Source organism: Delphinus delphis, chromosome X (genome assembly GCF_949987515.2).
Source record: "Delphinus delphis chromosome X, mDelDel1.2, whole genome shotgun sequence".
NCBI classification, from domain to species: domain Eukaryota; kingdom Metazoa; phylum Chordata; class Mammalia; order Artiodactyla; family Delphinidae; genus Delphinus; species Delphinus delphis.
This window is the reverse complement of record NC_082704.1, coordinates 68,232,437-68,242,638: the sequence shown is the minus strand read 5'-3', so window position 1 is coordinate 68,242,638 and position 10,202 is coordinate 68,232,437.

Sequence of the window (10,202 nt, the reverse complement as noted above, 5' to 3'; positions counted from 1 at the left end):
CACTCCCCCTCCTGGATGGTCCTTAGCGTGTGGGTGTGGCTGGGGTTGAAGCTAGGGAAGTGGGGTAGGGGGAGGAGGCATTAGCATTAGGCCTACTGGCTTTAAAAAATGTGTGCCAGGATCCATTCTCAGTCCCCATTAGAGTTAGAGCACTTTACAATCCCCGCTCTCTCCACTTTCCCACTCCGACCCCTAAACGCTGGAGGGTATTTAGTATCTGAGATACTAGAAGAGGCTCAGGCTGGAAAGGAGTCCCATCACATTTTTAGGTTTGGTGTCCAGTGCCTGCTCTGGCCTGCCTCTTTGACCTGGGCCTTTCTTCCTTCCCACACTAAGCCTCTGCTAGCCTTGTAGTCCTCCGGAGTTTTATCCTCCCTTATCTCATTCACTTTCTCAGAAACCTTATCCTTCCTGGCTCCCCCCATGGCCTTGAGGTTATCTTTGCTCTCTCCTATATACAGAGATAAAAGCAAGAGTTTTCCCCTTTAGGTTTCCCAAACGCAGCTTTCTCTTTATCTTAACCAGTATACTGTGCACCCATCTCACACCTTCTGCTTATTTCTGTGTCCCTGTACCTCCTTTTGCATTTTCAATTTGTTCCATCTCAGTTGGGTCACGTCGTTCTTTTGTATTGCCTGCCCTTCTCAACACATGCTTGGATCCTTGACTGCTCTGGTTGTGGAGAATGCTTGGTTTCAAACTGAGGGGAGACAATCTAAAGGGGACTGATGGTGTATTCAGAGGCAATGTGTGTGAGTTCTGGAGACAGATAGACCAGAATTCTAATCTCAACTCTGCCTGCTTTTTAACCAGTTGACTTTGGATTTGTCTCTTGTCAAGTCACCAGGTCTTATTTTTCTCATCTTTAAAACAGAGATAAGAAAACCATCTAAATGTACAATAGAAGATTGGTCAAATCAATTTTGGTTATATTCATACAATGGATGTAGTAATTAACAACCGTTACTACAAATTACTATTTTGCTGCAAACATAAAACTACTCTAAAAGATTAAAGTCTACAGGGGCTTCCCTGGTGGCGCAGTGGTTGAGAATCTGCCTGCTAATGCAGGGGACACGGGTTCGAGCCCTGGTCTGGGAGGATCCCACATGCCATGGAGCAACTAGGCCCGTGAGCCACAACTACTGAGCCTGCGCGTCTGTAGCCTGTGCTCTGCAACAAGAGAGGCCGCGATAGTGAGAGGCCGGAGCACCACAATGAAGAGTGGCCCCCACTTGCCACAACTAGAGAAAGCCCTTGCACAGAAACGAAAACCCAACACAGCAAAAATAAATAAATTAATTAATAAACTCCTACCCCCAACATCTTCTTTAAAAAAAAATAAAGTCTATTAAAAAAGCAAATGAGACATGAAAACGCTCCAGATATAATGTTACATTTTTTACAGGAGTTAAAATATGATACCAACTTTGTAGAGAAATTCTATATACATGTATACTTAGACAAAGACTGGAAAGAAATACTGGGGATAATGATACCGCATAGCAATGCTACTAAGATTGAGGTGTGCACTTGCCTGACATATAGCAGGTGTTTAATAGATACTTGTTACTATTATAAGAGAAATAGAGCTGACTTATGAAAGATTTGGGACTTCACACCCTGGAACCTTCATGTCCTTAAAATAAATATCTACTTTTTCTCTTTGAGTAAGCCAAGAGTGCCCATAGTTGATAGGTTTGAGTATGTATCAGCCACAGATGAAAAGCTCTAACATAAATGGGCTGATGGGGGATGACAGGGAAGGTGTTGAGTAAGAGTATGGCCTGCAATTCAACACTCTCATTTTCAGCCTTGTTACATTTATGGCATAGTACTCAATTCTGTTACCTGTTATTCACCATTTATAAAGCACTCCTAAAGCTCTGTAATACTATAAGACAGGTAAAAACTCAGTCCCTGTCTTCATGAGAGTTCTTTCATTTTAATTATATATATACTTTTCTGATTACAAAAATATAAATGTTCACTGTAAAAGTTTTGGAAAGCATAGAAGATCTGAAGAAGAAAGCAATGATCACTTTTATCCTATCCATCATACCTGGAGATAACCACTACTCTTTTTGATGTATATCCTTCCAGTCCTTTGTTTTCTTTTTGCATACTTTTTTTTTACAAAATTGGAATTATCTTGTACAATATGTTCTACAACATAATTGTAATGGCTGTATATTATTCCATCATTTGCATGTGCCATGCTTTACTGAACTACGCTGGGTGTCAAACTTTTATTATTTTTTTATGACAGGCAAGGCTACATGTAACTTGATCAAACAATTGGATCTATTCTATTTGGCAGCCATTTGATTAGAGTGAAGTTCACTCTTTAGAACCGACTCTGGAAACATATGGATTCTTATCTAATGTCTTATACCATTCTAAATTACCATGGAATGAAGAAAAGGAAATATCCATTTAGAGAGACTTTGGGGAACTGCTAGACCGTGAGCTCCTCAACAATAGGGACCAGTTCTTACTCATCTCTGTCTCCAGCATCTAGCATAGTCCTTGATATGTTTGTTGGATGAATGAATAAGGGAGAGAGAGGGGAAAAAAAGCCTCAATGAACTCAAATTGTAGTAATATTTCTATGATATAAGGAAAGAGGTAAGAGTGAAGCAAGAGGGGAGCAAAGGCAGGCAGGCAAAGATAAGGAATCTTCATCTTTATCTTTAAAAAGAAGAATACTACTCAGCCATAAAAAAGAATGAAATAATGCCATTTGCAGCAACATGGGTGGACCTAGAGATGATAATACTAAGTGAAGTAAGTCAGAAAGAGAAAGACAAATACCACATGATATCACTTATATGTGGAATCTAAAATATGATGCAAACAAACCTATCTATGAAACAGAAACAGACTCACAGACATAAAGAACAGACTTGTGGTTGCCAAGGGGGAGGGGGTTGGGGGAGGGAAGGAGTGGGAGTTTGGAGTCAATGGATGCAAACTATTATATATAGAATAGATAAAAAAGAAGGCTCTACTGACTGTACAGCCCAGGGAATTGTATTCAATATCTTGTGATAAACCATGATGGAAAAGAATATAGGGACTTCTCTGGTGGCACAGTGGTTAAGAATCCACCTGCCAATGCTGGGGACATGGGTTCCATCCCTGGTCTGGGAAGATCTCCCATGCCTAGGAGCAACTAAGCCCGCAAGCCACAACTACTGAAACCCACGTGCTCTAGGGCCTGCGTGCCACAACTACTGAGCCCGTGTGCTGCAATTACTGAAGCCTGCGTGCCTAGAGCCCATGCTCCACAACAAGAAAAGCCACCGCAACGAGAAGCCTGTGCACCGCAACAAAGAGTAGCCCCCGCTCACCGCAACTAGAGAAAGCCTGCGCACAGCAACAAAGACCCAACGCAGCCAAAAATAAATAAAAATAATTTAAAAAAGAATATAAAAAAGAGTGTGTATATATGTATAACTGCATCACTTTGCTGTACAGCAGAAATCAACACAACATTGTAAATCAACTATACTTCAATAAAAAATTAAGCAGAGAGTCAATAACACTGCTTCAGTGAAAATTATCAAACGAATATTCTATTGAGAGCAAAATTCTTTTTGTATTGCTAAGAAAGTTTTAAAACACAGTATTATTTGAAACTTTAAAAAAAATGAAGAAAAATCAGTGAAATGTAGTAAAAGCGCGCCTATTCCTCCTTATCAGCAAGTCCAACGGTGGCAGTCTGATTTAGTGTGATTCTGAGTACACGCCACTCTTTAACATTCACTCTCTCCTGTCCAAACATCTCTCCCAATTTGGGAGGCAACATATCCTAATTCACTCCACAGGAGGTCAACTGACTTTATGAGACACACACCCTAGGGTCTATATGGGTTCCAGGATCTCTACAGGACTTTCTGCTATGGTGCTGTCCCTTGGGAAATCAACTTAGGTTATTATTACTTCTTTAGGTCCCACTTATACTTTCTTTTTTTTAATAAGAGCTTTATTGAGATAGAATTCATATACTATACAATTTGCCCATTTAAAGTATACAACTTAATGGATTTTAGTATATTCACAGATATGTGCAACCATTAATGACCACAGTCGATTTTACATTTTCATCATTTTAAAAAGAAACCTTGTACCCTTTAGCTATCTTCCCCCATCTCTCCATCTCCCAAAGCCTTATGCAAGCACTGTTCTACTTCTTTTCTCCATAGATTCCCCTATTCTGAACATTTCATATAAATAGAATCATATAATATGTGGTCTTTTGTGACTGGCTTTTTCCACTTAGCATGTTTTCAAGGTTCATCCATGTTGTAGCATGTATCAGAACTTCATTACTTTTTTATGACTGTATAATATCCCATTGTACAGATATACCATATTTGCTTAACCATTCATCAGTTGATGTACCTTTTGGCTATTATGAATAACGCTGCTATAAACATTCACTTTTACAAGCTTTTATGTGAACACGTTTTCAGTTCTCTTGGGTAGGTAACTGGGAGTTGGGACTTCCCTGATGGTGCAGTGGTTAAGAATCCGCCTGCCAATGCAGGGGACATGGGTTCGAGCCCTGGTCTGGGAAGATCCTACGTGCCGTGGTGCAACTAAGCCCGTGCACCCTAGAGCCCTGTGCGCTGCGACTACGGAGCCCACGCACCTAGAGCCCATGCTCCGCAACAAGAGAAGCCACTGCAATGAGAAGCCCACGCACCTCAACGAAGAGTAGCCCCCACTCGTCGCAACTAGAGAAGGCCCGCGTGCAGCAACGAAGACCCAATGCAGCCAAAAAAAAAAAAAAAAAAGATAACTGGGAGTGGCATTTCTGGATCAAATGGTAACTTTATGTTTAATTGTTTGTGGAACTGCCAAATTGTCTTCCAAAGTAGCTGCACTATTTTATATTCCCACCAGCAGAGTTCCAGTTTCTCCACATCCTTGCTAACACTTATTTGATTAATCAAAGCCCATTTATTTAGCTCTTCTTTAATTTCTTCCAACAATGTTTTATAGTTTTCAGAGTATATTTTTGCATTCTTTTGTTAAGTTTGTCCCTAAGCATTTTATTCTTTTTCATGTTATTGTAAATAGAATTGTTTCTTAATTTCATTTTCAAATTGTTCATTGCAAGTAAATAGGAATTCAATTGACATTTGTATATTGATCTTGTATCCTGCAACCCTGCTGAACTCATTTATTAGTTCTAATCTTTTTTTAGTGGATTTCTTAGGATTTTCTGTATACAAGATCATGTCATCTACAAGTAGAGATAGTTTTACTTCTTCCTTTCCATTTTGGATACCATTTATTGCTTTCTCTTGCCAATTACCCTGGCTAGAACCTCTAGTACAATGTTGAATACAGGTGGCATCCACTTACAGTTTTTGTACACTAGGCCATTCCCTTTTTGTTTTTTGTTTTTTTTGATTGATGTTACCTGTTTATCTAGTTACTTGGTAATTTACTGAGGACAGAAGTCATCCTTAGTACTGAAAAACCCCACATTATTATGTTCAGTATCTTAAAAATATTCAATAAGTATTATGTGATTGATAATGATAATTAGAAAAAAAATTGACCTCTCAGAGCCTTGCTTTGACACTTTTCATCTGTTGCTTGGCTGGCTCCTCTCACCTTAAACCAAAATGCACTAATTGACTTACCCTCTGCCTCTATTTCCTGTCCTGGTTATAACCAGACAACCAGGCACCCAAACCAGAAACCTTCAAATCATTCTAGTCTTCTACTCCTTACCTCCTATGTTTAATTGATTAAGTCCCCTTGATCCTACCTTCTAATTATTTAGATTTGGTTTCCTCTTCTCTATCCCTACAACCACTGTCTTAGTTCAGGCCTTCCCCACCTTTCACCTGAAATTATTATTATTTTATTTTATTTTATTTATTTATTATAAATTTATTTAGTTTTGGTTGCGTTGGGCCTTCGTTGCTGCGCGCGGGCTTTCTCTAGTTGTGGCGAGTGGGGGCTACTCTTTGTTGTGGTGCATGGGCTTCTCAATGTGGTAGCTTCTCTGGTTGTGGAGCACGAGCTCTAGGCACGTGGGCTCAGTAGTTGTGGCTCGCAGGCCCTAGAGCACAGGCTCAGTAGTTGTGGCACATGGGCTTAGTTGCTCTGTGGCATGTGGGATGTTCCCGGACCACAGCTCGAACCCATGTCCCCTGCATTGGCAGGCTGATTCTTAACCACTGCACCACCAGAGAAGTCCCTCACCTGAAATTATTATGATTGTATTCTAGCCGGTGTGCTTATCTTCTAGCTTATCTCCTCCAATCTTTTCTACATACTGTTGCCAGGGTGATTGTGGTAAGCTGAGTAATACTCGCCCCCCCCCAAAAAAAGAAAAGATATCCATGTCCTAATTCCTAGAGCCTGTGAATGTTACCTTATATGGCAAAAAAAAGTAGGACTTTGCAGATGTGATTAAGTTAAGGATCTTTTTTTTTTAATATTTATCTTTTGGCCGCACCGGGTCTTAGTTGTGGCATGTGGGCTCTTCATTGCCACGTGCGGGATCTTTAGTTGTGGCATGCAGGATCTACTTCCCTGACCAGGGATCGAACTCGGGTCCCCTGCACTGAGCATGGAGTCTTAACTGGTGGACCACCAGGGCAATCCCAGGTTAAGGATCTTAAGATGGGGAGATTTTCCAGGTGGTCCCTAAATATAATGACAAGTGTTGTTATAAGAGAGAGGCAGGACTTCCCTGGTGGCACAGTGGTTAAGAATCTGCCTGCCAATGCAGGGGACACGGATTCGATCCCTGGTCCGGGAAGATCCCACATGCCATGGAGCGACTAAGCCCATGCACCACAACTACAGTGCCTGTGCTCTAGAGCCCGCGAGCCACAACTACTGAGCCCACGTGCCACAACTACTGAAGCCTGTGCGCCTAGAGCCCGTGCTCCACAACAAGAGAAGCCACCGCAATGAGAAGCCCCTGCTCCTCAACGAAGAGTAGCCTCCGCTCGCCAAACTAGAGAAAATCGACAGGCAGCAACGAAGACCCAAGGCACCCAAAAATAAATAAATAAATTTATTTTTAAAAATAAAAAAATAAAACTTAAAAAAAGGAGACAAAAAAAAACAAATCTGTGGGGCTTCCCTGGTGGCACAGTGGTTGAGAGTCCGCCTGCTGATGCAGGGGACACGGATTGGTGCCCTGGTCCGGGAAGATCCCACATGCCGCGGAGCGGCTAGGCCCGTGAGCCATGGCCGCTGAGCCTGCGTGTCCGGAGCCTGTGCTCCGCAACAGGAGAGGCCACAACAGTGAGAGGCCCGCGTACCGCCAAAAAAAAAAAAAAAAGCAATCTGTTTTATGAAATCGTATGATTTTTTTTAACATCTCTGTTGGAGTATAATTGCTTTATAATGGTATGTTAGTTTCTGCTGTATAACAAAGTGAATCGGCTATACATATACATATATCCCCATATCTCCTCCCTCTTGCGTCTCCCTCCTACCCTCCCTATCCCACCCCTCAAGGTTGCCACAAAGCATATGATTTTAAACAGAGGTAATTTACCAGTGATAAAATATGAGACCTATAAATGTCTTTTAATTCATTCCCTTTACCAATCTACTCGTCCTCAACATGAACAATATGCTTCAGTATACTGAGTAGTAATGAAAAGAAAAACCATAAGTATGAGTATATTATTCTCAGCTGACTTCCTCAATGCATTTTCCAGTGGTATCTTTTTTTTCCTAGCATAGATTAGCAATGAATCCACACCACGCAAAGGATCTTGTTCATAACATAAAGTGTGCATTTGGTGGGGGGACACCCAGCATCAGTGAAAGCCTCATAAAATAAGGGCTTGCTATTCTTTGGGATTTCAGTCAGTGCACATTAAAAAAGTATCTGTAGTTGCTAGCACTTTTATAGCCTCTCAGTGGAAGTTAACAGTGGCCAGAAGGGACTAACTTTATTTTGCTTTTAAAAGAAGGCATGAAAACACGTCCACCAAAACTCATGGACCACATCTACAGAGCTGATAAGGGACTAGTTTAAAAAAAAATTCAACACCTTGTTGACAAGGCTCTCAGGGAATTTAACCCGGAAGTTATTCTCTTTTTCTTAACCACTGTGCCACCAGGGAAGCCCAATATACTTCTGTGTATTTTTGAATGTTTCCTTCAATAAGTATATATTACTTTTAAAATCAGAAAAAAAACCCATTATTTTTACAAAACCCTTCAATATCTCTCCATCACCTACAGATTAAAGTAAAAAATTCTAAGCATGGCACAGGCCCTTAATTGTTTGGCCTATGTCTATTTCTCTAGGCTAATTTCCTGTCACTCAGCCTCCCCACTTCTCTTCAGCCATGACAAATTACCTAAAACATAGGTCATTCTGTCTCTGACCCTTTGCACACTGATCTCTCTGACTTCAACTTCTTAGTTAAGACCCAATTCAAAGGTGCTCTTTTCTGTGAAGGCATTCTTGATCCACTCAAGCCGAGCTACCTTTACCTCTAATATGATACTATTATTTTATTTGCCTACAGTATTGAAGTTATTTGTTTACATTAACATTTCTCTGCTTATGTTGTGATTGCCTTGAGGAGCTACACAAAAGTACAACAATTTTTCTTTTCATTTGTTATTTTAGTTTTTCAATGGTGTAAACAGCTGTTGTGATTAACAAAGTATAAGTTCATTAAAATGGTATTGAATCCATAGTAGCTTTATTTATTTATTTATTTATTTATGGCTGCATTGTGTCTCCGTTGCTGCACGCGGGCTTTCTCTAGTTGCGGCGAGCGGCGTCTACTCTTTGTTGTGGTGTGCAGGCTTCTCACTGCAGTGGCTTCTCTTGTTGCTGAGCATGGGCTCTATGCGTGCAGGCTTCAGTAGTTGTAGCGTGTGGGCTTCAGTAGTTGTGGCATGCAGGCTCGGTAGTTGTGGCATACAGGCTTAGTTGCTCCACAGCATGTGGGATCTTCCTGGACCAGGGCACAAACCCGTGTCCCCTCCATTGGCGGGCAGATTCTTAACCACTGTGCCACCAGGGAAGTCCCATAGTAGCTTTTTTGTAACTATGTATTTTTTCACTTAACAGATACTAGAAACCATCATGCTGGAGTCTCTAAAATATTAGATATGAAAAGTCCTCATAGATCTTTATGCATTTATATGGAAAGATAGCTAAAGTATTTTAAGTGAGAAAGTCATGGCTCAGAAAAGTATGTATAGCTTAATCCTACATGTATAAAAAGGTATGAAGTTTTCCCTTTGACCAGGACAGTACATAGAAAATAGAAATGCAATAATGTCATAATTGTAATCACTGGGATGAATAGAGGGAGAGACTTTTCTCTTTTTACTCTTGGGTATTGTTTGATTTTTTTTTCTGTAAGCAAGAAAAAATGGCTTTTTCAGAATAGAGGAATTCTTTTTTCATAATAGAGGTGTTATTTATTCTCAAAAATAACAATTCCATTGGTCTAGATATGTCCAATATGGTAGCCACTAGCCATATGTGACTACTTAATTTTAGCTAATTAAAATGAAATGGAATTAACAATTCAGTTCCTCACTTGCACTCATCATATTTCAAGCCCTCAATGGCCACATATGGCCGGTAGCTACTGTATTGAACAGAGAAGATATAGAACATTTCTGTCATTGCAGAAGGTTCTAGACAGGCTCTAGATCACTGTGCCCCCACATAAGGTGGAGCCAGTCGGAACACCCTGAAACCTTGAGTGTGAATTAGTTAATTAGTGGGAATTAACTACAAACACCTATCACTTGAGTGTTGTAGCCCTTGATTAACCACAGGGCTAGTTAGGCGTTACTGAAAAATGAAGGTGATTACCTAATTGGCATCCTTTGGAATATAGAATCAGTCTGATCTGGAGGCCTACAATGTATCCATGGCAATGATGACACCTGTTGAGTCTCTGTAAATCATGAGAATAGTGATGTTTGGACTGCTGGGTTCCCTGGTTACCATGGAAATGAGGGTACTGGTTACAGTTCTTTGTAATCACACAGAGACTAAAGTATCGATCCCCCTCCCCCATCCCTTTCTATAACCATAGCCATAGTGATGACTATTTCAGCTGGGCTTTAGGAGTAAACCTGGCAGCAGGAGAAGCAACTAGAAAATCAGATTAAGTAAGGAGTGTCAGAGTGCAAGCCCTAATGAGGAAGTGTGAAAAAAGAAACATGGCGGG